Source organism: Haliotis rubra, unplaced genomic scaffold, assembly GCF_003918875.1.
Source record: "Haliotis rubra isolate DU_JTF1 unplaced genomic scaffold, ASM391887v1 Scf21, whole genome shotgun sequence".
Classification (NCBI taxonomy): Eukaryota; Metazoa; Mollusca; class Gastropoda; order Lepetellida; family Haliotidae; genus Haliotis; species Haliotis rubra.
In genome coordinates this window covers 820,797-848,029 of record NW_025766114.1, presented here as the reverse complement: position 1 = coordinate 848,029, position 27,233 = coordinate 820,797, and the positions used below count along the sequence as shown (strand labels likewise).

Below are 27,233 nucleotides of genomic sequence, written 5' to 3'. Positions count from 1 at the left end.
CTACAAGGGGTACCACTTGCTGGTAGAACAGCCGTCCGTCCGTCCCGATTCTTGTTAACGCAATATCTGATGAACTGTTGTACCCAATGTTTTCAAATTTGGTGACAGCCTACATTGGGGGATTACGCCGCACCAGTCAATTTGGGTGACCTTGACCTTATTTTCAAGGTCACCATGACACTTTGACCACATTCAAACTCTTGTTAAAGTGATATCTCATGAAATTTTGTACCCAATGGCTTCAAATTTGGTTACAGCCTACATTGGGGGATTACACAGACACTAGTGTATTTTAGTGACCATGACCTTATTTTCAAGGTCACCACGACACTTTGAACACTTTTCAAACTCTTCTTAACACGGCATCTCATGGACTGTTGTACCCAATGTCTTCAAATTTGGTGACAGCGTACATTGGGGGATTACGCAGACACCAGTTGATTTTTGGTGACCTTGACCTTATTTTCAAGGTCACCACGACACTTTGAACACTTTTAACTCTTGTTAACGCGATATCTCATGGACTGTTGTACCCAATGTCTTCAAATTTGGTGACAGCGTACATTGGGGGATTACGCAGACACCAGTTGATTTTTGGTGACCTTGACCTTATTTTCAAGGTCACCACGACACTTTGAACACTTTTAACTCTTGTTAACGCGATATCTCATGGACTGTTGTACCCAATGTCATCAAATTTGGTGACAGTTTACATTGGGGTATTACACAGACACCAGTTTATTTTGGTGACCTTGACCTTATCTTCAAGGTCACCACAATACTTTGACTGCTTTTTAAAGGCGATATCTCATAAAACTTTGCACCCAATGTTTTCAAGTATGTTGACAGCCTACATTGGGTGATTATGCAGACACCAGTCATTTCAGGCATCTTGTATGTGACCCAAAAATAAAAAGTAGTAAATATAGATATTCCATGCTTTAGCGGCGGGGTACATTGCCATATCAGTGGCAAACACTTGTTAGATTTTGTGTTAGTGAGCAATTCATCGGTCTCGAATGAAACCAAACAGACTATAGCCTTTGCATGTGTTATTGATAGGTACCACCAGTGGGGCAGGATATACTCAAATTTTTATCACCACTATTTAAATTACCCGTGAAGATCCAGGTTAGATTTGGTCTTCAGTAACCCATGCTTGCCGTAAGAAGCAACAAACAGGATTGTGTGGTCAGGCTCGCTGACTTGGTTGACACATGTCATCGTTTCCCAATTGCGTAGACTCATGCTCATGCTGTTGATCACTGGATTGTCTGGTCCAGACTCAATTATTTACAGACCGCCGCCATATAGCTGAAAGATTGCTGAGTGCGGCGTAAAACTAAACTCACTCCCTCACTCCTATTTGTGTACTATGACAAGCAGAGACAAGACTGTGAGTTAAATTATGGTAAGGGTCTTCGGGTCCAAGTGATGGTTCGGTGAAACCCCTTATCTAACTGGCGTGCTGGTCTGCTTGGGGAATTAGCTCAGCAAAGAGTCCGAAGTCACAAGAGGCTAATTACAGTTTTATTAACAAGAACAAAAATAACATGGGGTGGCCACAGAGAGTCGGTACAACCCTCTGGGCTGAGGGTTAGAGATGACCAGTGTTGGGAGTCTAAACCCTACTGACTAACAAATGGAGTTGGTGACTATTTATCTAAAATTGAAACAATAAAAGATTCCTTGAATGATACAAAATGGGTGTTCCCTATATTAACCAATGAAATACAGAATATGCGGTATGGGGTGTGTCCTACAAATGAAATGACCAGACAGGGAGAGTACTTAATCCTACTAATCCTATTTCAACTGGCACTAATTGTGTTGACACATGTCCTGGAAGCTTCCTAATTTAACTGGCACTAATTGTGCTGACATGTTGCTTGGATAGTTATGGTGTTACAATAGATGGCTTAATGACCCTAATTTAAAGTGTTTGCACAATATATTTTAATGGAGGTGATGACATGTTTACTTTATCAAAGCAGTTCATTAAATCGTCTAGACATTACTTTGTCTTACTGAAAGGTTTGAGTCCTTGAAACCTTGGGCTAGGATTTATCTTGAACATCTGTGATATTGTAACTTATATCTTTTTCAATAGTATGTCTGTGAGATGAGTTATACTACTTTTGACTGGAGTCTTTCTCTAAGCTATTACAGATACATGATGAACTAAATATATTCTATATTTTATATTTTCCTAATATCTGAATCCTAATATATCGCTTGTAGTGGTTATAATTAATAATGAATTTTCGTATGAATTATTATTCCATGATAACTTCCCCGCTGTCTGAAAAAGTTTGGTCCCCAAACTTGGACAAAATAAAAAAAATGATTCTTAGATGGACAATGGTACAAACTTAGTTGATGGACAATCATCTGAAACTGGTAGTACAGTAAATAATAATTATATATATAATATTCTTTCTTGGTATTTGGGCAGAGGTTGTTTCTGTTGTCATCAGGGTATCTGGATGTGGAATCTGGCTGGTTTGGCACTGTACTGGTTCATCTTGAAGTGATGGAGGTGCAAGAAGCGCCTTGTGATGGTTCCACATCTCGAGTTTGGAGTTGATTTGTCAATTATCCCATGCAGATAGATGATTTTCATGAAAATACAAAACAAATAAGAGTTAGCTTGCGGTCAAAATATATGAAAACTTATTCTGATGGTTTCAAGTGTTGGAATTACATACAAATGAAATGTACATGAAGTAAATATATGGAGATACATTTCCCTGCAAATAAATTTGAGTTGTTAATGCATAGAAGAAACAAAATGACAGTCGTGACCTGGAATGAAATGATACTATTTGCGTTGGACTACACAATGTATGTGGGTATATTATATATTGATATATAATATTGTGTATGAGCAATTATATATAGATGTGCTAGTACATATAACAAGTGCATAGGTTCATTGAGCTCATACATATACATATTTTGTTTTGAACCATTTGTTAGGTACCTTGTTAATTTGGCTGATTTTGTTAGTTTCAACTTTTAAACATCTTAATTGTTCAGGGATTTTTGTTTAATTCTATTTTATTTTAGCTTTGGTTTATTTTGAGTTTACTTCACTCAAATTTTGGTTCGATTTTGTGTTAAGCTAAGTTTGTTCTGCTTGATTGCAGAGTATTTAAGCTTTTCGTTTAAGTGTTTGCTAAGTTCATTCTGCTTGATTGCAGAGTATTTCGCTTTCGTTTTCGTGTTGGCTAAGTTCGTTCTGCTTGATTGCAGAGTATTTAAGCTTTTCGTTTCGTGTTGGCTAAGTTTGTTCTGCTTGATTGCAGAGTATTTCGCTTTCGTTTAGTGTTGGCTAAGTTTGTTCTGCTTGATTGCAGAGTATTTCACTTTCGTTTTCGTGTTGGCTAAGTTAAGTATGAGTTCACTTTGCATTTGAGATTGGTTGATCAGGTCAATGCTCAAAATCTGTTGTGATGCAAATAACTCAGATGATCAGGCTGATGTCATTTGCTCACAACTAGTGATATCAGGTAACACTAAGTGAAATGACAGGACAAATATCGTTACCCAGAGCTAACAGATCCATTTATTAGCGAGGTACTGTACCTTTTGCAGGAATATGACTATCTGGCGACCACAGGTGTGGGTAGGAAATGAATATTGGTAAGGTATATGGCATCTGTAATCAGTGTGCACTGCGGTATTCAAAGGAGCCAACAATGCCGATGCCTTCTTCTTGTACAAAAGAGCGTTTGGATTTATAGATGGGTAATTCACCAGGAGTATCATAATCCTCTGGGGTGTCAGTATCAAACCATTTACAGAGATCCACCCAGCTCTCATTGATGTAATCCTGTATGAGGTGGAAGGAACAGCTTCAAAATACGCTGTATGATATCTATGATCATTTTGTCATAGTTATATGAGACTTTGACATAGCAGTCTCCTTGAACTATTTCAATGCCCACAACTCTCTTTATATTTGGATTGATTTTCGTAGGTGTATAGGTTCCATTGGGTATGGTTCAACGTCAATACTTGGTCTGTAATGTTTGATTGCTGTCTGAAACTTTTTGACAGTACATTGACTGATTTATCGTTTTGTGTTGATTCTCTTTGGTTGAAAAATTTGTGATTCTTCAGTGGCCGTTTTAAATCGTTTTCCTGACATGTTTTTCTTGGCGTGAAATTCTCTCGGATTGAGTCTGGAATGGTGCTGCCATATTCCCATGTGTTTCCTCTTTCTGGATCTGTCCATTTCACTCTGTAGTAGATTTTGTTATTTGCTCTCTTGGAAGCAAGAATTGAGTGAATGTCATCAGGATTGAAAACCTTAGGATCATTTGTTGGCGTTGGTTGTTGGGTTGGTTGTTGAACTTGACTTGCTTCTGATTGTGGCCTTGATTTTGGCTGATGATGCTTGTTGTTTATTCCTCGTTTTCCCTTGTTTGTATTTCCTTTCTCCTTGCGATTGGTTGGATTACTTGGACCTGGGGTGCTCTGCTTCTGCTTAGTAACTGTTGCTGGGGCCAGCAGAGTTTTCGAGTGGATTTCTTCTTCATTGGGAGTATTTGGTTTGTCTGCCTTCGTTTTGGATTGGTTTTCTTACGTCTCTGTTGTACAGGTGATTGATCTTTGGTTGAACTTGTTGACTGGGCGTTGTTGCTGTCAAGCTGTGGGTGGATTGACTTGTTCCTCGTTGTTATCTCGGCGTCTGAATCCATATTGTTGCTGTTGTTGAGGTATGGTTCTGGCGGATACTGTAGGCGATCAGCTGGATCGAAATATAGCTTCAGGCGATTGGCATGGACCAGTGGTTTGTGTAATTTGTCGTCAGAACCCGGCGTAGTTTGTAGGTGAAATTTGGACCTAAATGAACAATGTAGTAACTACCATACCATTTTTTTGTTAACTTGTTGCAGAGGCCTTTTTCTACTTTTTGACAATATAGCCAAACTCTTTGGCCTGGGGAGAAATCTGGCTCTTTAGCCTTACGATTGTATTGTTCAGAATACACCTCCTTTGCTCGAGTGGTGTTTTCAGCTGCAATAGTCCTTGTAATTTCTAACTCCTCAAGCAAATTTGAAAGATAGCTTTTGTGGTTGTGGCCTAAATTTTCCTTTGGAATTAGCGAAACATCTTGTGGAGCTCTCATTTCTCGGCCAAAAGCATAACAAGCGGGGACTTTTGGGTTGATGAATTTGGAGCCATCCGATAGGCCATCATGATGCCTGGAAGAAACCGGGGCCAATCATTTTGAGTTTTGTTACAATAGGCTCTTAGTGATTGATTGATGTAGGAATTGAGCCTTTCTACACAGCTATTTGTTTGGGGATGGTATGGGCTGGTATGAGTGAATTTGATTGCCAAAAGTTCACAAATAGCCTTGATTAATTTGGACATGAAGTTCTGACCTCTGTCTGAAATTAAGGTCCTTGGAGCGCCATATCGGCAAAATATTTCTCTCACGAGAACATCTGCTACCTCTGTGGCTTCTTGGGTTCTGAGGGGAAAGGCTTCACACCATCTAGATGCTGCATCAGTGATGACCAAAATGTGCTTGTACTTATCTGGTGTTGTTGGCAAAGGACCAAGGATGTCAACATGCCATCGGGTGAAGACTTCTTCAACAGGTAGTGGACGTAGAGGTGCCTTTTTGCTGTGGTAGTGCCTCTTGGTCTGTTGACATACCTCACATGTCTGGACATATGTCGCAATTTCGGTGTACATCTTGGGCCAGTAGTATTTTGGTCTCATGGTGTTGTGCATCCTTTCTTTTCCATGGTGGCAACCGCCAAACTCAGAATCGTGGTAGGATCTCAGGACCTGATTCCTGAGAGTTCTTGGAACTGCCAGCTGTTTAATGAATTTGTCCGCATGGCCCTTCTGTCTCTGTGGGACAAATCTGTATAAAATTCCTTCATCGATATCAAAGGTAGTGGCTTCAATAAGAATCTTTTGGCGATCCTTTTCATTTTCTGGAAGGACATCATCTTCTTTGTAGTCGAAAATCTGTGTGAAATCTGGACAAATCCTTTGTAGATGGCGTAAGTTTGGATGTGCATTAATATTTACCTGAACCATTGTGGCTTGTGTGACATCGTCACTTGTAGCGTGTAATGCTGCAACAAGCGTTTGCTGGTACTGTTTGGTAGTCCGCTTCATATTCAAAGGTGACAGACAAATGAGTTGTCTGTGTTTCACTAACTAAGTGATTAACACTTGAGTGTGCGCAATCATCCTCAGTCTGAGTTGATTGGGTGGCGTGTGAGGATAGTTGTGGGCTTGTTGAAATGTTGGTATGGCTTCTTTTCCCAAGTGAAGTTACTGTAAAGGCGGTTTTCTCAGCATCTTCTTCTGTTTGATTCTGACAGTTAATATTTTGCTCATATTCCCTGCGTGAGCGCATCGGCATTCCGTTGGCTTTGCGCTCGCGATGAGCGATATCAAAAGTATAGGTAGACAGTTCTAATGACCATCGCCCTAACCTACCTGTGGCATCCTTGATGGATTTGAGCCATTTTAATGCGATGTGGTCTGTAGACAGTGAATTGGGAATTTGCAAGGTATGGACGAAATGATCTAATGGCTTCAACTAAAGCTAAACCTTCTTTTTCTGTGATGCTCCAGTTCTTCTCGCTGCCGTGAAGAGCTCTGCCTCAAAAGCTATAGGGTGTTCATTATTCTTCTTGTCTTTTTGACTTAAGACAAACCCTATGCTCATATCGCTGGCATCAGTTCGCGAGAAAAATTCTTTGTCAAAGTCTGGATAAGCCAGAGCAGGGTGTGTTACACATAGCATGTTTGAGTGTGTTGAAAGCCTGATCACACTCAAGTGACCACTGGAACTTTGGTTTCTTACCAGTTTCTGCCTCTGAATGCTTTTTAACAATGCATTCAATGGCAGTGCTATTTTAGCATAATCTTTCACATATTTTCTGTAAAAGTTTGTGAGGCCTAAAATGAGCGAATCTGTTTTGTGATTTGGGTATTGGGAAGGTTTTAATTGCCCGACCTTTTTGTCATCAACTTGAACACCTCCTCCATGGGATAAAACATGACCAAGAAATGAAACCTTGTCTGTTGCAAAATTGCATTTTGATGGCTTCAGTGTTAATTTTGCCTGTTTGAGATAGTAGAAGACTTGCTCCAAATGTTGGAGATGTTCTTCAAAGTTTTGCTGTAGATTATCAAATCATCAATGTAAATCAAGCGCAACTTTGAAAAGCAATTTTCTTAGCACTTTGCTCATGAGTTGCTGAAAACAAAGTGGAGAATTAGTCAAACCCTGGGGCAAACGTTTGAATTGATAAAGGCCTTGATGGGTGACAAAAGCAGTTTTATGCTTTGAGTCTTCATGTAATGGCACTTGGAAGAAGCCATTGGCAAGATCTAAAGTGGAGAAAATTGTAGCTTGGCCATTGCCGATGTGATCAACAACATCGTCAAAAACAGGGAGTGGCCATGACATTGGTAATGTGACAGAATTTAATTTTCTGTAGTCACAAACAAATCTATATGAGCCGTCACGTTTCTTAACTAAGATGATGGGGGCTGAATACATTGAAGTGGACTCCTCAATTAAATCATATTTGAGAAAATCTTCTACAAGTTCTTCAGTGACTTTTTGGAGATGAGGAGACTGACGATAAGGCCTACACTTAACAGGGGGATGGTTGCCCGTGTCAATGACATGCTCGTGCATGTCAGTTTTCCCTAAATCTGCAAGGCTTGTTGAAAACATGTCTCTATTTTGTCCTAAAAAGCTGAGTAGTCTTTGTTGTTGGTCAGGCGTCAGTTGTGTCATGGTCAAGTCGAATCCTAAATCTTGAGCAATTTTGACATAATCCCTAGTGTCAATGTCTGTTTTCTTAACGTCAGTGTTAACTGTATTGATGAAAGGTTGGTTGCAGTCAATTTCAAAGATAGAGTGGCTGTCAATGTAACTAAATTTGCCTACAACTGTACCCTTGTCTAAAACCTTTTCTTCTTGGGAAGGATTCATAAGCCTAAATGTAGCAGTTTTCCTGTGCGCTTTTGAGAGGGTCCTGCCACCTGCTACTTCAGAATGAGCAGTGAGGGAGGCAATTGGTTCAATGAGGATGAGGGAATCATCTTTTGCCTCAGGCAGTTTTACCTTAAAATGAATTTCACTCTGAGGGGGCATATAAATTTGATCTATTGTTTTTGCTAGTCCACAAATTTCTTGAACTGCAGTGGCAATGAAATTGATGTATTGCCTATCTGAGGTGCTGTTGCCTATTATGAGGGAATGGCAGCTATAATCTAAGACTGCATCATTGTCATTGAGGAAGTTTTCACCTAGTAGGACTGACTGTGGTAATGAGGGCAGGATATAGAATTGCTGTGAAAATTCCTGATCTTCAATGACAAAATCTAACACAACTGAACCCAACACTTTGTGCAATTCGCCGCCAACACCTTGAATGTGTGGAAAAGGTGAGTTTCCAAGTACAGGGTTGTTGAAAGCTTTGTTTAGAAAAGCAAAGCGAAATGCAGCAAATGGATGCCCTGTATCTATTAAACAAGTTGTTGTTTCAGTGCCAAATGTTACCTGAATTACACTTTTGGCAAGGGGCGTAACTAAGGACACAGTTGGAATTTCACTTGCAAAGTTACTTTCCATACCAGACTCCATATTGGCCATGACACCTTATAGTATGTACCGTACTATAATTAAGAAAGACAAGAAATCAACAATGTAAAGTAGTACTTACAATTTTTGAAGACTTTTTCTTCTTTGGTTGGTGACTTTAAGAGTTGGTGGTCCTTAATCCAGTGCTGAGATCAGAGGTGGATGCAGTCTCTTGTTATTCCATATGTTCTTGTTACTGGTTGTAGTTAGTTCCTGGGCTCCGAGGTTCGAAAATCGTTGATTCTCCGCCAACTATTATGGTAAGGGTCTCGGGTCCAAGTGATGGTTCGGTGAAACCCCTTATCTAACTGGCGTGCTGGTCTGCTTGGGGAATTAGCTCAGCAAAGAGTCCGAAGTCACAAGAGGCTAATTACAGTTTTATTAACAAGAACAAAAATAACATGGGGTGGCCACAGAGAGTCGGTACAACCCTCTGGGCTGAGGGTTAGAGATGACCAGTGTTGGGAGTCTAAACCCTACTGACTAACAAATGGAGTTGGTGACTATTTATCTAAAATTGAAACAATAAAAAAGATTCCTTGAATGATACAAAATGGGTGTTCCCTATATTAACCAATGAAATACAGAATATGCGGTATGGGGTGTGTCCTACTACAAATGAAATGACCAGACAGGGAGAGTACTTAATCCTACTAATCCTATTTCAACTGGCACTAATTGTGTTGACACATGTCCTGGAAGCTTCCTAATTTAACTGGCACTAATTGTGCTGACATGTTGCTTGGATAGTTATGGTGTTACAATAGATGGCTTAATGACCCTAATTTAAAGTGTTTGCACAATATATTTTAATGGAGGTGATGACATGTTTACTTTATCAAAGCAGTTCATTAAATCGTCTAGACATTACTTTGTCTTACTGAAAGGTTTGAGTCCTTGAAACCTTGGGCTAGGATTTATCTTGAACATCTGTGATATTGTAACTTATATCTTTTTCAATAGTATGTCTGTGAGATGAGTTATACTACTTTTGACTGGAGTCTTTCTCTAAGCTATTACAGATACATGATGAACTAAATATATTCTATATTTTATATTTTCCTAATATCTGAATCCTAATATATCGCTTGTAGTGGTTATAATTAATAATGAATTTTCGTATGAATTATTATTCCATGATATACTACACTGGAAATTTTGTTCATTTCGGGCTTCAGCTCGGCCTGTACGTTTCATTGAGGTTCGGTTTAATTCACCGAATACAGCATTTTGCGCTGTTATTTTTTTGTTTTCGGCACGGCTTATTTTCGTTTGTTTCACATTGGTTATGTTCATTCCATTGGTAGGTTTGTTTCGCTTTCATTTCGCGTTGGTTAAGTTTGTTCCACATTGGGACGGTGTATTTTCGCTTTCGTTTTGTGCTGGGTAAGGTTTGTTCCATTTCAGGACGGTGTATTTCGCTTTCGTTTTGTTGGCTAAGTTGGCTGCTTCGGTGGGATGTTCCGGCTTTCGTTTCTGTGTTGGTTTGTTCTGCTTCGGTTCGCTTTTGCTTTCGTTTCGTGTTGGCTAAGTTTGTTCTGCTTCGGTGCAGAGTATTTCGTGTGTTGGCTAAGTTTGTTCTGTTGGCTAAGTTTGTTCTGCTAAGTTTGTTGCAGATGTATTTCGCTTTCGTTTTCGTGTTGGCTAAGTTTGTTCTGCTTCGGTGCAGTGTATTTTGCTTTCGTTTCGTGTTGGCTAAGTTTGTTCTGCTTCGGTGCAGAGTATTTTGCTTTCGTTTTGTGTTGGCTAAGTTCATTCATGAGTTCACTTTGCATTTGAGATTGGTTGATCACGCTCAATGCTCAAAATCTGTTGTGATGCAAATAACTCAGATGATCAGGCTGATGTCATTTGCTCACAACTAGTGACATCAGGTAACACAAAGTGAAATGACAGGACAAATATACGTTCCCCAGAGCTAACAGATCCATTTATTAACGAGGTGCTGTACCTTTTTGCAGGAATATGACTATCTGGCGACCACAGGTGTGGGTCGGGAAATGAATATTGGTAAGGTATATGGATTCTGTAATCAGTGTGCACTGCACGGTATTCAAAGGAGCCAACAATGCCGATGCCTTCTTCTTGTACAAGAGCGTTTGGATTTATAGATGGGTAATTCACCAGGAGTATCATAATCCTCTGGGGTGTCAGTATCAAACCATTGACAGAGATCCACCCAGCTCTCATTGATGTAATCCTGTATGAGGTGGAGAGGAACAGCTTCAAAATATGCTGTATGATATCTATGATCATTTTATCATAGTTATACGAGACTTTGACATAGCAGTCTCCTTGAACTATTTCAATGCCCACAACTCTCTTTATATTTTGATTGATTTCACGTAGGTGTATAGGTTCCATTGGGTATGGTTCCACGTCCAATACTGGGTCTGTAATGAATGATTGCTGTCTGAAACTTTTGACAGTACATTGACTGATTTATCGTTTTGTGTTGATTCTCTTTGGTTGAAAAATTTGTGATTCTTCACTGGCCGTTTTCGTCGTTTTCCTGACATGTTTCTCTTGACGTGAAATTCTCTCCGAATTGAGTCTGGAATGCTGCTGCCATATTCTTTCCCATGTCTTTCCTCTTTCAGGATCCGTCCATTTCACTCTGTAGTAGATTTTGTTATTTGCTCTCTTGGAAGCAAGAATTGAGTGAATGTCATCAGGATTGAAAACCTTGGCATCATTTGTTGACGTTGGTTGTTGGGTTGGTTGTTGAACTTGACTTGCTTCTGATTGTGGCCTTGATTTTGGCTGATGATGCTTGTTGTTTATTCCTCGTTTTCCCTTGTTTGTATTTCCTTTCTCCTTGCGATTGGTTGGATTACTTGGACCTGGGGTGCTCTGCTTCTGCTTAGTAACTGTTGCACTGGGGCCAGCAGAGTTTTCCGGAGTTGCTTTCTTCTTCGTAGGAGTATTTGGATTGGTTTTCTTACCTCTCTGTTGTACAGGCGATTGAACCTTTGTTGAACTTGTTGACTGGGCGTTGTTGCTGTCAAGCTGTGGGTCGTTGACTTGTTCCTCGTTGTCATCTACGACGTCTGAATCCATATTGTTGCTGTTGTTGAGGTATGGTTCTGGCGGATACTGTGGGCGTTCAGCTGGATCGAAATATGGCTTCAGACGGTTGGCATGGACCAGTGGTTTGTGTAATTTGTCGTCAGAACTTCAGCGCAGTTTGTAGGTGAAATTTGGACCTAAATGAACAATGTAGTAACTGCCATACCATTTTTTTGTTAACTTGTTGCAGAGGCCTTTTTCTACTTTTTGACAATATAGCCAAACTCTTTGGCCTGGGGAGAAATCTGGCTCTTTAGCCTTACGATTGTATTGTTCAGAATACACCTCCTTTGCCCGAGTGGTGTTTTCAGATGCAATAGTCCTTGTAATTTCTAACTCCTCAAGCAAATTTGAAAGATAGCTTTTGTGGTTGTGGCCTAAATTTTCCTTTGGAATTAACGAAACATCTTGTGAAAGCTCTCATTTCTCCACCAAAAAGCATAACAAAAGGGGACTTTTGAGTTGATGAATTTGGAGCCATCCGATAGGCCATCATGATGCCTGGAAGCAACCGGGGCCAATTATTTTGAGTTTTGTTACAATAGGCTCTTAGTGATTGATTGATGTAGGAATTGAGCCTTTCTACACAGCTATTTGTTTGGGGATGCTATGGGCTAGTATGAGTGAATTTGATGGCCAAAAGTTCACAAATAGCCTTGATTAATTTGGACATGAAGTTCTGACCTCTGTCTGAAATTAAGGTCCTTGGAGCGCCATACCGGCAAAATATTTCTCTCACGAGAACATCTGCTACCTCTGTGGCTTCTTGGGTTCTGAGGGGAAAGGCTTCACACCATCTAGATGCTGCATCAGTGATGACCAAAATGTGTTTGTACTTATCTGGTGTTGTTGGCAAAGGAGAAGGGTGTCAACATGCCATCGGGTGAAGACTTCTTGAACAGGTAGTGGACATAGAGTTGCCTTTTTTGCTGTGGTAGTGCCTCTTGGTCTGTTGACATACCTCACATGTCTGGATATATGTCGCAATTTCGGTGTACATCTTGGGCCAGTAGTATTTTGGTCTCATGGTGTTGTGCATCCTTTCTTTTCCATGGTGGCAACTGCCAAACTCGGAATCGTGGTAGGATCTCAGGACCTGATTCCTGAGAGTTCTTGGAACTGCCAGCTGTTTAATGAATTTGTCCGCATGGCCCTTCTGTCTCTGTGGGACAAATATGTATAAAATTCCTTCATCGATTTCAAAGGTAGTGGCTTCAATAAGAACCTTTTGGCGATCCTTTTCATTTTCTGTAAGGACATCATCTTCTTTGTAGTCAAAAATCTGTGTGAAATCTGGACAAATCCTTTGTAGATGACGTAAGTTGGGATGTGCATTAATATTTACCTGAACCATTGTGGCTTGTGTGACATCGTCACTTGTAGCGTGTAATGCTGCAACAACGTTTGCTGGTACTGTTTGGTAGTCCGCTTCATATTCAAAGGTGACAGACAAATGAGTTGTCTGTGTTTGTTATGTCACTTGTTATGCAATCATCCTCAGTCTGAATTGATTGGGTGACGTGTTAGGATAGTTGTGGGCTTGTTGAAATGTTGGTATGGCTTCTTTTCCCAAGTGAAGTTACTGTAAAGATGGTTTTCTCAGCATCTTCTTCTGTTTGATTCTGACAGTTAATATTTTGCTCATATTCCCTGCGTGAGAGCGCATCGGCATTCCCGTTGGTCTTTGCCGCTGCGATGAACGATATCAAAAGTATAGGTAGCCAGTTCTAATGACCATCGCCCTAACCTACCTGTGGCATCCTTGATGGATTTGAGCCATTTCAATGCGATGTGGTCTGTGTAGACAGTGAATTGGGAATTTGCAAGGTATGGACGAAATGATCTAATGGCTTCAACTAAAGCTAAACCTTCTTTTTCTGTGATGCTCCAGTTCTTCTCGCTGCCGTGAAGAGCTCTGCCTCCAAAAGCTATAGGGTGTTCATTATTCTTCTTGTCTTTTTGACTTAAGACAAACCCTATGCTCATATCGCTGGCATCAGTTGCGAGAAAAAATTCTTTGTCAAAGTCTGGATAAGCCAGAACGGGTGTGTTACACATAGCATGTTTGAGTGTGTTGAAAGCCTGATCACACTCAAGTGACCACTGGAACTTTGGTTTCTTACCAGTTTCTGCCTCTGAATGCTTTTTTAACAATGCATTCAATGGCAGTGCTATTTTAGCATAATCTTTCACATATTTTCTGTAAAAGTTTGTGAGGCCTAAAAATGAACGAATCTGTTTTTGTGATTTGGGTATTGGGAAGGTTTTAATTGCTTCGACCTTTTTGTCATCAACTTGGGAAGGTTTTAATTGCTACGACGTTTTTGTCTCTTGAACACCTCCGCAGGATAAAACATGACCAAGAAATGAAACCTTGTCTGTTGCAAAATTGCATTTTGATGGCTTCAGTGTTAATTTTGCCTGTTTGAGATAGTAGAAGACTTGCTCCAAATGTTGGAGATGTTCTTCAAAGTTTTTGCTGTAGATTATCAAATCATCAATGTAAATCAACGCAACTTTGAAAAGCAATTTTCTTAGCACTTTGCTCATGAGTTGCTGAAAACAAAGTGGAGAATTAGACAAACCCTGGGGCAAACGTTTGAATTGATAAAGGCCTTGATGGGTGACAAAAGCAGTTTTATGCTTTGAGTCTTCATGTAATGGCACTTGGAAGAAGCCATTGGCAAGATCTAAAGTGGAGAAAAATTGTAGCTTGGCCATTGCCGATGTGATCAACAACATCGTCAAAAACAGGGAGTGGCCATGACATTGGTAATGTGACAGAATTTAATTTTCTGTAGTCACAAACAAATCTATATGAGCCGTCACGTTTCTTAACTAAGATGATGGGGGCTGAATACATTGAAGTGGACTCCTCAATTAAATCATATTTGAGAAAATCTTCTACAAGTTCTTCAGTGACTTTTTGGAGATGAGGAGACTGACGATAAGGCCTACACTTAACAGGGGGATGGTTGCCCGTGTCAATGACATGCTCGTGCATGCCAGGTTTTTCCTAAATCTGCAAGGCTTGTTGAAAACATGTCTCTATTTTGTCCTAAAAAGCTGAGTAGTCTTTGTTGTTGGTCAGGCGTCAGTTGTGTCTTGGTCAAGTCGAATCCTAAATCTTGAGCAATTTTGACATAATCCCTAGTGGCAATGTCTGTTTTCTTAACGTCAGTGTTAACTGTATTGATGAAAGGTTGGTTGCAGTCAATTTCAAAGATAGAGTGGCTGTCAATGTAACTAAATTTGCCTACAACTGTACCCTTGTCTAAAACCTTTTCTTCTTGGGAAGGATTCATAAGCCTAAATGTAGCAGTTTTCCTGTGCTTTTGAGAGGGTCCTGCCACCTGCTACTTCAGAATGAGCAGTGAGGGAGGCAATTGGTTCAATGAGGATGAGGGAATCATCTTTGCCTCAGGCAGTTTTACCTTAAAATGAATTTCACTCTGAGGGGCATATAAATTTGATCTATTGTTTTTGGTTAGTCCACAAATTTCTTGAACTGCAGTGGCAATGAAATTGATGTATTGCCTATCTGAGGTGCTGTTGCCTATTATGAGGGAATGGCAGCTATAATCTAAGACTGCATCATTGTCATTGAGGAAGTTTTCACCTAGTAGGACTGACTGTGGTAATGAGGGCAGGATATAGAATTGCTGTGAAAATTCCTGATCTTCAATGACAAAATCTAACACAACTGAACCCAACACTTTGTGCAATTAAGCGCCAACACCTTGAATGTGTGGAAAAGGTGAGTTTCCAAGTACAGGGTTGTTGAAAGCTTTGTTTAGAAAAGCAAACGAAATGCAGCAAATGGATGCCCCTGTATCTATTAAACAAGTTGTTGTTTCAGTGCCAAATGTTACCTGAATTACACTTTTGGCAAGGGGCGTAACTAAGGACACAGTTGGAATTTCACTTGCAAAGTTACTTTCCATACCAGACTCCATATTGGCCATGACACCTTATAGTATGTACCGTACTATAATTAAGAAAGACAAGAAATCAACAATGTAAAGTAGTACTTACAATTTTTGAAGACTTTTTCTTCTTTGGTTGGTGACTTTAAGAGTTGGTGGTCCTTAATCCAGTGCTGAGATCAGAGGTGGATGCAGTCTCTTGTTATTCCATATGTTCTTGTTACTGGTTGTAGTTAGTTCCTGGGCTCCGAGGTTCCGAAAATCGTTGATTCTCCGCCAACTATTATGGTAAGGGTCTCGGGTCCAAGTGATGGTTCCGGTGAAACCCCTTATCTAACTGGCGTGCTGGTCTGCTTGGGGGAATTAGCTCAGCAAAGAGTCCGAAGTCACAAGAGGCTAATTACAGTTTTATTAACAAGAACAAAAATAACATGGGGTGGCCACAGAGAGTCGGTACAACCCTCTGGGCTGAGGGTTAGAGATGACCAGTGTTGGGAGTCTAAACCCTACTGACTAACAAATGGAGTTGGTGACTATTTATCTAAAATTGAAACAATAAAAAGATTCCTTGAATGATACAAAATGGGTGTTCCCTATATTAACCAATGAAATACAGAATATGCGGTATGGGGTGTGTCCTACAAATGAAATGACCAGACAGGGAGAGTACTTAATCCTACTAATCCTATTTCAACTGGCACTAATTGTGTTGACACATGTCCTGGAAGCTTCCTAATTTAACTGGCACTAATTGTGCTGACATGTTGCTTGGATAGTTATGGTGTTACAATAGATGGCTTAATGACCCTAATTTAAAGTGTTTGCACAATATATTTTAATGGAGGTGATGACATGTTTACTTTATCAAAGCAGTTCATTAAATCGTCTAGACATTACTTTGTCTTACTGAAAGGTTTGAGTCCTTGAAACCTTGGGCTAGGATTTATCTTGAACATCTGTGATATTGTAACTTATATCTTTTTCAATAGTATGTCTGTGAGATGAGTTATACTACTTTTGACTGGAGTCTTTCTCTAAGCTATTACAGATACATGATGAACTAAATATATTCTATATTTTATATTTTCCTAATATCTGAATCCTAATATATCGCTTGTAGTGGTTATAATTAATAATGAATTTTCGTATGAATTATTATTCCATGATAGGTACAACAAGGACTGGTCGGCTCTTAGTGGGGTATTCATGCTTCACTGCGGCATGGTATCTCAGTGGGCTAGCACTATAAAACCAGCTTAAGTCTGGGCTAGTGCAAGCAGCCGCACATACACATACATACACACGCATGCACGTCATCATATGAGCGAAATATTCTCAAGTACGACGTAAAACCAAATTTCACCTCACCACACCTAGGTCAAATGCCTTTACCAAACCCTAAGGTAGAACGCTGTCAAATTTATCCAATATAGTTGGCTTATTTTCAGTACCTCTTTGTACAATTTCTAACAAAAATATTTGAAAACATGTTGTTTTTCTTAAGAAGTCACATAGAAAAGGGAAGGTTTAAAAATCTTATTTCATAGCTAAAAGTGGCCCACACTTACTGTACACTTTCATGTCAGCCTTATTCAGCTGATCACAGATTTCAGGGGGATTCCAGGGACGAATGGGATCAACAAGGGCCCTGTTGTCTAAACTTTTGTGCAGTTGTATCACTTACACAATCCAGAAACCTTTTTCATGGGTTCGAGTCCCTAATTTGCCCCAACAATGTTTCTAGGTTTGCAGCTATGTTGATAGTTTCAGCAAGATTGTGACATCTAAGACACGCGTCAGTCCAATCTTTCCTCCCACAATCAACACGCATGCACGTCGTCATATGAGCAAAATATTCTCAAGCACTACGTTAAACCCAATTTCACCTCACCTCACCTCCCACAATGAGCTGACATATACTTTTAACAACTTTATTAAACTTAGATCACTTGTTGAGTAATGAGGCTTGTGTCGCTGTATTGTTTACCTGGCTGGTGGATCATCATCGTGCTCATGCTGTCAACCACTGGTTTGATTTACTCTTGTAAATGAAGATATGGATTACTTGAATTACAATAGTTGGTGCTTTAATGAAGACATGGATTACTTGAATTACAATAGTTGGTGCTTTAATGAAGATATGGATTACTTGAATTACAATAGTTGGTGCTTTAATGAAGATATGGATTACTTGAATTACTATAGTTGGTGCTTTAATGAAGATATGGATTACTTGAATTACAATAGTTGGTGCTTTAATGAAGATATGGATTACTTGAATTACTATAGTTGGTGCTTTAATGAAGATATGGATTACTTGAATTACAATAGTAGGTGCTTTAATGAAGATATGGATTACTTGAATTACTATAGTTAGTGCTTTAATGAAGATATGGATTACTTGAATTACTATAGTTAGTGCTTTAATGAAGATATGGATTACTTGAATTACTATAGTTAGTGCTTTAATGAAACTATAGATTACTTGAACTTCAATAAAAGTGCTTTAAATGAAGATATGGATTATTTGAATATCATCTGACAAAAGAAATAAGGATTTTGTGAATTTTAGTTGTCAAATCTACTGTCACTTCATCTAATATAGTAATCTGCTTTGTAGGATGCATTGGTTGTTACTTTGGACAAAGAAATTATCAGATGGTTGTTTACACGATATAGGTGAGCTTCTGTACCTGTAATACACTTGTTTCAAGGATAAAATTCAATTTAGAAAGAACAGACGCATTACTTAGAGTTACACTTTGAGGCAGGTGCTTTCTTACCCTGCACCTGAGACAGATTTGTCATCCAAGAAACTTTACCATTATAACTAGAATTTCTTAATAAACTACTTTTTTCACAAGCATGATGGTTTGTTGACAGTGTTTTTTAGGCAAGGAGAAATATGAGGACTCGGCACTTTTAAGTTTTAACTTTTGACTTGAGTCTAAAACTTGAAGCATGTCAAATATTCTTTGATGCTGGACTCCAAAGCTCCATAAAAATCCTAACAAAGAGAGATGTGTCACTGGTTCCAACATACTTATCCTCAAATCCCTATATCAAAGATTATCTGTAATCCCCAATACTGCAGTCCTCCAAGGGCTCACTATATTTACAGAGTGTATTTGAGACAAGTGTAATATGTACCATGTTTTCTCAAAAACTCAAAGAATTTGCTGGACGTTTTAAGATCTCAGATAAAAGAACCAAGTTCAAGTCTGTCAAAATACTTCATTTTTCAGCTTGGTACACCACCATTCCATAACACAAACTATAGGGAGAAACTTTATTCCTTGATCCGTGGGACTTTTGTCATAATGTGTGGTCACCATAGATACAGTTACAGTTATCTGTCTTCAAAGGTACAGGATAGTGTTTCAATAACAATCAAATAGCCACCCCTTGGTTGACACATGTCATCGGTTCCCAATTGCGGAGATCGATGCTCATGCTGTTGATCACTGGATTGTCTGGTCCAGACTTGATTATTTTCAGACCGCCGCCATATAGCTGGAATATTGCTGAGTGCAGCGTAAAACTAAACTCACTCACTCCCTCCACTGACTGACCTGCTAGAAGTAGTGAGTGAGTATAGTTTTACGCCACACTCAGCAATATTCCAGCTATATGGCGTCGGTAGAAGTACAAGTAAAGGAGACAAGTGAGACTGCCTCATCTGTGTCGTATTCAGACCTATGCACAAAGATTCAGAGACAAAACACTTTCCTCAAGAGTGTATGACAAGAGCGATAACTTCAACTATACAACAATCAACTTTCTTCTTTCAAGAATATTCCAGCAGTTTCAGCCTTTGTTGTTTACATTACAAACTTTTGAAGTACAATCAAGCATGTTCTTTCCACCAAGATTTCAAAGGATGCCATATGCTGAGATGTTTCTCAATCAAGATTACATCAGTGAAGGCTTTAGTAAAGCTTTCAAAAAGTTTTACGGTGGAGAATGTTTCTAAACTTGTTGCATCAGTTAGATATATTGTCTGATGCAATTTCCTATAAAGATTTACACCATACGTTCTTGATTCTTTTCAGGTTAACAATTAACGTGCCTTCACATGTATTTTTGACTGGTGTCACTGGGTAGGGTAGGATACACCTGGTATTATACTCCCTTTATTGTGATTCATAAAATCCTCTTCACGATATAGTTGGAATTGTACAATCCACATTTTTGTCAGAGATTTATGATGAATGTAGAAAGGGTGTTTTCACCTGTAACATAAATGTCTCTATATTAAAAGAAGTTTTGACTATTTTGTTACTTTCCTTTATAATTTGGTACCTCTGATGCAGATATTTTTCTGATTCACATAAGTTTTATGATAAACTTTTGGGCATTTTTTTCAAGGCTTAAGTTGGTAATCTCTCCATGATTAGAAAAAAGACAACCCTAGAAACTATTATTAGCTTTCATCAGTCCTTTTTCGGGGGTTACGCAAGATTTGGATTATCAAAGGTGCTGCAATTTGCTGTGCAGAGTTGTGTCCCTTTGGCATACCAGGAACCTGTTCTTTTAGGTTTGAATCCCAGTTCATCTTGAAATGTTTGTAGGTTTTGCAGCACCATACCTGTGCTTATGGGTTTCGACATGGCGGTAAATGTCTGAGGCCTGCATTTCTTGTGTCTGTCACACTCCCTGACAACCATATCCATTTAGCTGAGTGAGTGAGTTTGGTTTTACGCCATTTTTAGCAATATTCCAGCAATATCATGGCCGGGGACACCAGAAGTGGGCTTCGCACATTGTACCCATGTGGAGAATCAAACCCGGGTCTTCGGCATGACGAGCGAATGCTTTAACCACTAGGCTACCCCACCAACCATCTGAACTCTTACTACAAACATAGATTACAGGTACTTAAATGGGAATCAATGTGGCTGTTAATAGTTTATTTGGATTTATTGAAAAGTTTTCATATCTCCTATATTTATAACTCAATGTAGACAAATATACAACCATATAACCCTAAATACTGAAATTTAGGGACAATGAGCAGGAAGTAATGATAAACATTATCATCCTTAGATAATTGTACCTCTTAATTTCCTTGGATGGTTTTACTAAATAAATAATAATTATGATGTCTTTATAGTAACGCATGGCTGTCAGGTTGTGTGAGGGGTTTTATGCTTCTCATATACAAGTGACAAGATCCTGCCCATATTTGTGAAAAAAAACATCTGCTAATCAATATACAGAAAGCTGATTTATCTTCAAGTAAAAGTAACAATTATCATCAGTGCCGTTCATTTCATCCTAATTAGCATCACAGCAGCCCCCAAACCACATATCTGTAAGCACACTAGGTCTCTGACTTTCACAGGGAACAGATTGTGTCAACACCTGTTTGAGGCAGGATCTATTTTTAGCATTGCCTTCGTGTACAAGGCTTGTAAAGCGGAAGTGCACTGGGAGAAACAGACAGGCCATTTTATTCAGTATTGAACTCCAAGCATTAATGATAAGGCTGAATTAGGGTGAGTATAATCCCAGGGTGCATTGTAATCCTAAACAGGGATGCTATATACCATGATATCCAATGGTGATGATAATGATCACACAAACAGGCTGTCAGTCATATGATAATCTCAGGTCTTCATCATCTTTGAAGATATTTATCTCTCTAAATAACATTCCGATCTCAATGCTTAAATAGTCATGTGATACATGACCTGCACGACAGCATGACATGCTGTCTAAAATATCTTTTCAAACTTGGAGGTGATCTTCACTATTTACCCAGTTTGGGATTGACAGCCATTACCCAGTTCATCTTGATAATCTCCTGTTGTGTTGGGTTACTAAGTGATAAATCCAAGCATTATTCTGATCATGTATCTATGATATATCTACGATTGGGTAATGATTTGTGTTATGTAATCATTGTCATTGTTGTTGCTAAACACAGAGTTTAATGAAGATGAATGTCGACTTACTTTAAATAACTGGCATTTGTAAGCACCTTCGTGCGTTAACATCGAAAAGAATTAAATGTGAGAAATGTGATACAATACCGGCATAATTCTTTCTAACAATGATGATGAAGCTTTAAAACCAAACCATTGTGATGTTAAATGGACTCTAATTGATGTGAAATACTACGATGTTCAGGACATAAGTTAGACACAATCATCTCAATTTAGACACAATCATCTCAACTCATGATGGATAGACGTTTCTTTTACTTTGAGATAAGGTTGTTAGATAAAAGTGTATGGAAATGTGATTGAAATAGAATTCAATTCACAATAAAAATGTTTTTAAGCTCTTAATTGTAGGAAGCACACGGAAAATGTGGCATGCAACTATGTTGCAATGTTATCTTCATGAGATGGCATTATATCACTGTTTCCGTGGAATTTATGTAAGATATATCATATATCTATGAATACACAATGCCAGTTACAAAATGGACAAATGTAACATATACTATACTATTTTGGGATTACACCTTCTCAGTAAAGTACAGGTTCTAGACTTTTGTTGGGTTGAGTCCCATCTGGGATTTGAACCCATACTCTCGGAGTCAGACACCTAATTGCCAACAAAAGTACTAGACTCTGTATTTTACTGAGAATCTGTACTCCCAAATATAACATATGTTACATATGATATCTAGACTGAAAAGTCACATGGAAGTACTCATGATATAAAGAAAATAACCAGCAGCAATAGTTGTGTCTCAGAACCAACATATATTCTTAATAAACCAACCCTACCCTAGCCTCTACTTACATGTATTCTTCAATCTAGCACCCCTACCCTCGGTCCGTACATACCTCTATTCCTCAATCTAGCACCCCTACCCTCGGTCCCTACCTACCTGTAATCCTCAATCTAGCAGCCCTACCCTCAGTCCCTACCCTCAGTCCCTACCTACCTGTATTCCTCAATCTAGCAGCCCTACCCTCAGTCCCTTAGTAACCTACCTGTATTCCTCAATCTAGCACCCCTACCCTCAGTCCCTACCTACCTGTATTCCTCAATCTAGCACCCCTACCCTCAGTCCCTACCTACCTGTATTCCTCAATCTAGCACCCCTACCCTCAGTCCCTACATACCTGTATTCCTCAATCTAGCACCCCTACCCTCAGTCCCCTCAGTCCCTACATACATGTATTCCTCAATCTAGCCCTACCCTACCTCAGTCCTTACATACATGTATTCCTCAATCTAGCACCCCTACCCTCAGTGCCTACATACCTGTATTCCTCAATCTAGCACCCCTACCCTCAGTCCCTACATACCTGTATTCCTAAATCTAACAGCCCTACCCTCAGTCCCTACATACATGTATTCCTCAATCTAGCTGCCCTACCCTCAGTCCCTACATACCTGTATTCCTCAATCTAGCACCCCTACCCTCAGTCCCTACCTACATGTATTCCTCAATCTAGCACCCCTACCCTCAGTCCCTACATACATGTATTCCTCAATCTAGCAGCCCTACCCTCAGTCCCTACCTACCTGTATTCCTCAATCTAGCACCCCTACCCTCAGTCCCTACCTACATGTATTCCTCAATCTAGCAGCCCTACCCTCAGTCCAAACCTACATGTATTCCTCAATCTAACAGCCCTACCCTCAGTCCCTACCTACATGTGTTCCTCAATCTCGAACCCCTACCCTCAGTCCCTACCTACATGTGTTCCTCAATCTCGAACCCCTACCCTCAGTCCCTACCTGCATGTATTCCTCAATCTTGACCCCCTACCCTCAGTCCCTACATACATGTATTCCTCAATCTCGACCCCCTACCCTCAGTCCCTACATACCTGTATTCTTCAGTCTAGCACCCCTACCCTCAGTCCCTACACACATGTATTCCTCAATCTAGCTGACCCACCCACAGTCAATACATAGGTGTTCATGTACCCAGACCCTATCCCTACATACCTGTATTCCTTTTTCTGCTCAACCCTCAGTCCCTACACAGATGTGTTTCTCAATCAAGAAGACCAACCTCAGTATGATACTGATTTGCCCTCATACACAGCACAAAACTCTCTCTTCATAGGTGTATTTCGTAATCAAACAAGCCAACCCTCATTTTCTGTACGGATGTCTTCCTCAGTTAAGTAAAATTCCCACATGGGAAAAATGTGTAGCAATCATTTGCATCACCACCTTTGAGGATATGTGCTAGTCTGTGTCTCACATTCCTGATCACATTACTTTCCCTACTGCCCAGCCTAAGTGAAGCAAGTCTAGATTTCCTCCTAATTTCCCATCTCACTGAGGCTTCTTTTCATTTAACTGAGATAATTGAGATTTTTTGTTACTATCAAAATTATTTATATTCAGAGACTAAGAGCCTGACTGTGCCTGAGATATTCTGAAACTCAACACCAAATAACCGTTGGATTTAGGCAACACCTCTCTGTTAAACCTCTTCCACAGCCCCACTCCCAAATCTATATTACTCGCTTTTCCTGGATGCAAGGCATTGATCGACTCCCATTTGTCCCCAGACCTATCGTTCTGTCTCCATCCTCCAGCTGTACACAACAGCGTTCACCGTTCAACCCTATCACATAGCGTTCAGCTCACATTTCTGACATCAGCCTTCCTCACACGAGAGACTGACAGATTGTGCATTGGACACGTATCGGTGCATCTGTCCGGCGTAACAGTGTTACCTGGTACATGTTGCACATTAAGGTCAGCCAGGCTTATGTATGTAAATATTCATGATGAAAGAGGCATGTGTTCTGTTAGTAGGGCTGAAGGGGTCGTTGTCGGCACGGGTACTACAGATATGTACCCCAGGTACGTTTCTGTATACAGAAACGTACCTTGGCCATTATGAGAATACAGAAACGTACCCTAGGATGATTCCATTCCCATTGTGTCGTATTCTTGACCGGAACTGTCATACTGTTGTATTAGATACATTTGATTGCGTTATGTAAGTAATGAGAATACACAGTAACGGATATTTCGTGATGCACATGAATACCACTCGGAATCAGTTGAACAGGGAACAACTACATACAGTTTCGCTTTTGGATTGCGGAATATGGACTCGTCCACCTTTTAGGGGTACCGGGTACGTTTCTGTATTTTGACTTTGTTTAGGGTACATATCTGTATACAGAAAGGTACCTGGGGTACGAATCTGTAGTACCTGTGCCGACAACGACCCCTTCAGCGTTAGTAAGCATGTTGAATTTTTGTGTGTTGGGGTCTGTGAGACTCATCCTATTGGGATCCAGAGTTTGTTTTGTTTGTTGCGCTTGTTTGCAAGCTATATGATGATGGTCTGTAAGTATTGAGTCTGGACTAGGTAGTCCAATGATTGACGTCATGAGCATCAATGTATAAACTTGTGACATGATGACATGCATCAACCAGGTCCTCAGGCCTGACCACCCGTTCCCGTTAGTCGACTCGACAACAAGCATGGGTTGCTGAAGACCAATTCTAACCTGGATCTACGTGCATATTGGACTCAAAAGAAACTACTGATCTCCACTCTTGCCTGCTATATCCCTAACAACTGTTTTAAGATAATTAGGTGATCCAGTTTGATGCTGATTCTCCACCCCTATTTGCATGGACTGGTGCTCATGCTTTCAACCACTGGTTTCTCCAGTCTATACTTGATTATTTATATGTATTACATACTAGCGCATGTGAAATATAACAGATTTATTACACTTTAATATTAAAGGAGAAAAAAAAAGATGGTTTATATACTCATGGAAAGAAATAAGGGAACATTTCATGAGAAAATAATTTTTATGTGTGATGTCCCATGTGAAACACAATGGTGAGCAGTGGTTGTTTATCATGTTTGTGACACTCTCTGGGCAAACATTCAATTCAATGACTTGTCTCAAACATAAAATTGAAGCATCGAACACAGTGGCAAATGTACATCTACACCATTTTGTGTTCAAATAACATTAGTGTTACCTCAATCAACTGAAGGTCAAATACGCCAATGTCTGCTGTCTGTCATGTATAGGAGAAAACACGCCCCCACTGTTTTGGTAGAGAATGTAAAACCGAAGGAAGAGGGAAATCATGAGGGGCTTTACCCCCCAGGGATTTCCCTCCTCCCAAGGTTTTACATTCTCTACCAAAACCGAGGGGAAGTGTTTTCCCTAACATATAAACCGTCAATGATGGATAATTATAATGTAGATGATCATTTAATGAAGCTACATAACAATAACTGCAGCGCAAATAAAATGAATTTAATGACAGTAACTATAAATAGATAATTCAACCCCCAACATCTTACTTAGTCGGCTGGGTGGCCGTGAGGTAGAGCGTCCGCTTATTAATCTGATAGATGCGGTTCTAATCCTGCTTGGGAAAACATTTGCACTTTGAAATTGATCTTGGACGATATTTTTTAATTGATTTCAAACACTCATTTATCATTTGAATGTTGATGTTCATATAGAGTTAGCAAAAGATAAAACCTGGGAAAAGGACTTACTTGCAAAAAGTAAAACCTGGAAAGAGGTCTTACTTACAAAAAGTTAAACCTGAGAGCAAACAAAAACCTCAAATTCCGGGAAAAGAAGAGATGCTTAATATATAGTGAGAAGCACCCTTCAGGTGTATATGCATTGTAAACAACCTTCCCTCAGGAACCACTGGACCAGTGAAGGTGAAACTTTATCACAACAGTAATGAACCCCTATTGGTCAGGAGATCTGAAAACAAATTTCTGAGTCTTATTGAAAAAAAAGCAATTTATGTCCTTTGCTTAGTCATTTTTGTTCATTATAATTTTGACAGCGTTTTGGCCTTTGTGTTTTTAATTTGGTTGCCTATAAATTCTCTCAAAAAGCCTACAGTCAAACACTGTGGTTTTGAAGTTGAAGGGATTTATGTAAATACTAAAATTATCCGAGGTTAGGCACAATAGAAAAGTGAATGCATAAAGAAAGAGTATGAAGAGACCAAGGTTTTGCTTCATGACAACAGCAAGATCAACACTTCACCCTTTGACATGACGTTTGACTGTATAGGGTGTTAAATGTGTCTTCTTAGATGAAATCTAGTGGTTAAAGCGCTGGATTGTCTGCTCCAGCTCAATTGCCCACAGACTACCATCATAAGACCCTGAGGCAGCAATCCCCATATGGGTACAATGAGTGAAGCCCATTTCTGGTGTCCCCCGCCGTGATATTGCTGGAATATTGCTAAAAGCGGCGTAAACCCCAGCTCACTCACTCACTCACTCACTCGCTGTGTTCTTGCTGACATTTTAAACTGCTGAGTGTAGGTGAGCTACAGTGCCCTATTTTTATCTATCAGTACTTTAATGAATCTATAACAGCTTGGAGCTGACAAGAACTACAGTACACTTCAAGGTGTCCAAAATATTTGCCAACCCTCTGTCATTTGAAAGGAAGCGGGGAGTTACCTCTGGTCACCATCAGCCTTTTAAAGCAGCTCATCTTGCCTTTTCCACCGTATCAGTTATGTTTATGTAAAATACACTTTGAAGTGATGGACTCTATGCCAGTGCTCTCCTTTGAAGACTTTCCAAACCTATTAAGAAGGTAATGTTTGATGTCAGAAGATAAAACATTTTGTGTCAGGGCTGGGCTAGATGT

At 39.6% G+C, this 27,233-nt stretch overlaps 1 protein-coding gene across 1 annotated transcript in view; it reads left to right on the top strand.

Annotated features, from left to right (window-relative positions):
- Positions 1 to 21,029: 21,029 nt before the first annotated feature.
- Positions 21,030 to 27,233, top strand: part of LOC124276542 (protein MON2 homolog) — a 98,349-nt gene continuing 92,145 nt past the window's right edge. Inside the window, 1 exon segment of the mRNA XM_046712180.1 lies at positions 21,030 to 21,131. The gene's annotated coding sequence lies outside the window, so the exon portion shown is untranslated.